Source organism: Epinephelus moara, chromosome 21, assembly GCF_006386435.1.
Source record: "Epinephelus moara isolate mb chromosome 21, YSFRI_EMoa_1.0, whole genome shotgun sequence".
NCBI lineage: Eukaryota > Metazoa > Chordata > Actinopteri > Perciformes > Serranidae > Epinephelus > Epinephelus moara.
Window position 1 is genome coordinate 13661505 of NC_065526.1, and position 2835 is coordinate 13664339.

A 2835-nucleotide genomic window follows, 5' to 3' on the forward strand; every position below is an offset into this window, starting at 1 on the left:
GCGACTGAGTGACTGCTGGAGGGGGTGAATGTTGTGCACTTTGCTTGCAGCTGCCCCTCCCACTGGCCTTTGCTGGCATACACACGCACTGTACCACACCTCAAATGGCTTGGAGATCTAAACTTAAATTGTCAAGTATGCTGTAGGTGGAAAAGATCAGTGCCTTGTTTGTCTGTTGTTAGTTTGCAGCAGATCAATAGTGTAACCCATCTGGGTCAGTGATGCCTGAGGCTTTGTCAAAACACATTTGAAGCAATAAAATGGGGCTTCAGGCTACAGCTGGCAAATACTGATAGTAGTTCTGTACATATAATAGTATAATCAAGACTTAAATTAAAGGTCCACTGTGGAGGATTTAGGGGGGTATATTGGCAGAAATGGAAGATGATATAGTTAATACGTTTATTTTAGTGTATAATCACCTGAAAATGTTTTCTTACCTGAGAATGAGCCATTTATATCTACATAGAGAGCAGGTCCTTGCCTATGTAACCTGCCTAGTTGCACCGCAATGTTTCTACAGTAGCCCAGAATGGACAAACAAAACACTGTCTCTAGACAACCATTTGCCTTTTCGCGTTTTCGCATTTTAACATCGGTCACCATGGTTAGAAGCCCCTCCACAAAGAGCTGAACAGCACTGGAAAAACACTGATTTTGAACATGACACTGCTTTATTCTGTGGTTTTACTAGTTTAAATCACCAGATCTGCTGGTTTTGAATATGAGAGACCTCTGCTGATAATTCGGCTACTGGTAAAAACCTCCTGGACATCTGGATCAAAAGTTGCCAGTGAAGAAAGGTGAGTACACATGAGCAGGTGCTGGGCATGCAGCCCCTTTGCGGCGAACCTAACACCATTGGAAAAACATTGATTTTTAACTTGACACTGCGTTATTCAGTGTTTTTACCAGTTAAAATCACCAGGTCTCCTCAGAAAAACACTAATTTGTAACTTGAAACTGCTTTATTCAGTGTTTTTACCGGTTCAAATCCCCCTGGTTGATTTGGTTTGGAGAGGAAGAGAGGAAGAGAGATGCAGATAATCATGAATCCAATCTCTGGAACAATGAAGGATTCCTAAACTGGGGTTCACGCTTGGCACATGGGAAAAGATTCAGTTCTGCAATCCTGAGCCATATGCCAATAAATCCTACATACTGAACCTTTAAACTCCCTTGGAAACAGGCATAAACAAAACATATGCTAAGTCCCACAAGAGGGGAAAAAATATTGGCAACATACCCTGTGACATGAGAGTGCAATCTGCACACTTGCACCATGCTCTCACAGTAAATTGTGTTTACTGACATCCTTGCAGTTTACAAGCAGAAGCAGCGACAATAGGCTGGGAGAGAGAGGAGGGAGCATCATGCTGGCACAGTTAGTCAGTACAGTAGTTTTGACAGAAATCCCAATATTCCCTACTGGTTTTGGTTGATCCTTTCAGACAACAATAGCAATGCTATGACCTAGAGTGGGAGGGACAAATAGAAACAAAGACTGAGATAAAGACATGATTTTGGACCACAGAATAAATAGAGATATGCAGCAGTGTTTTTTGCAGTACAGTAGCTGGCTCTTACAGACCACAGCCCAAAACTAGAAATTAATCAGAATTTAGAACTACAATCCCCTGCATTCTACCTCAAATCATTACATGCCATCACCACAGGGCCTGTGTCTTCTGTAATGACTCATTAGATGAGTCACAGAGACCAGAAGGACGCAGAGACTGGACTGGGCACAGACCAGCACATTAACACACTCCCTCACTAGATGGTTTTCAAGGCATTCCATGAGACGCTGACCCAAAGCCTGTCCCCGCAACACAGCATTTCAGCAGACAACGCCGGCTTTGTCTGCACATTGAGAAGGAGGGCAGACAGAAAGGGAGAGGGAGAAAGAAACTGCCCACATACAGTATAAAAGGCACAAATAATGGTGGAAGAGGGGAATGCAGAACGGGAGAAAGGGCAGGGGAGGAATGTGGCTGCTCTGCAGGTCTGTTATCTGCTTAAAGGGACATCTCACATTAAAATCAAAAGTAATTTTTTTTCTCACCTGTGGTGCTATTCAACAGACTGGATTGTTTTGGTGTGAGTTGCAGAGTGTTGGAGATATCGGCCATAGAGAAGTCTGCCTTCTCTCTAATATAATAGCGCTGGATGGGACTCGGCTCGTGGTACTCAAAGCGCCAAAAAATACATTTGAAAAACTCAACAGCAACTGAACAAAAAAACAGAAGTTTACGCTTGATCTTTTACATTAGATTCTTAATTAACAGATAAGGAAAATGAGGTACATTTGAAATATACCATACCACATGAGCAGGATAATTGAATCAGGGTTTCAAAACCTTTTCTGGTCAGTCACATGTTTGGCAAATGCCTTGATAAAATTACTCTATCTTGTAAAAATCTCCCTCTTGAAAGTCAGGGAATCTCTACATCAATGCGACCGTCTCCAACCGCCTCTTGACTCTATTTTTGTTTCTGTGCTGTTGTTTTTTCCCGTCCACTTTGAGCTGCTCCAGTTCCAGGTAAGAGCAGCAGCCAGCTGGATGATCACCAGTGATTTATGGTTCTGCCTGCAGAAGGTCAGAAACAGGAATCAGCCTTATCGCTGATAAGAGTAGCAGTGTGGAAAGCAAGGTGAGGTGTGTGAGCTTGCCCTTGGTTTGTGGAGTTCTTTCACGATAAACTTCTATGCCTAAAGTGTGTGTGTATGGTAATACAGTGACACAGTGACAACAGAAGGACCCTATTTTTAGACGCTGTTTTCCTACATTTTTGTGTCTAAGTGACTAATGGGAACAACAATTTTTTTGGTCC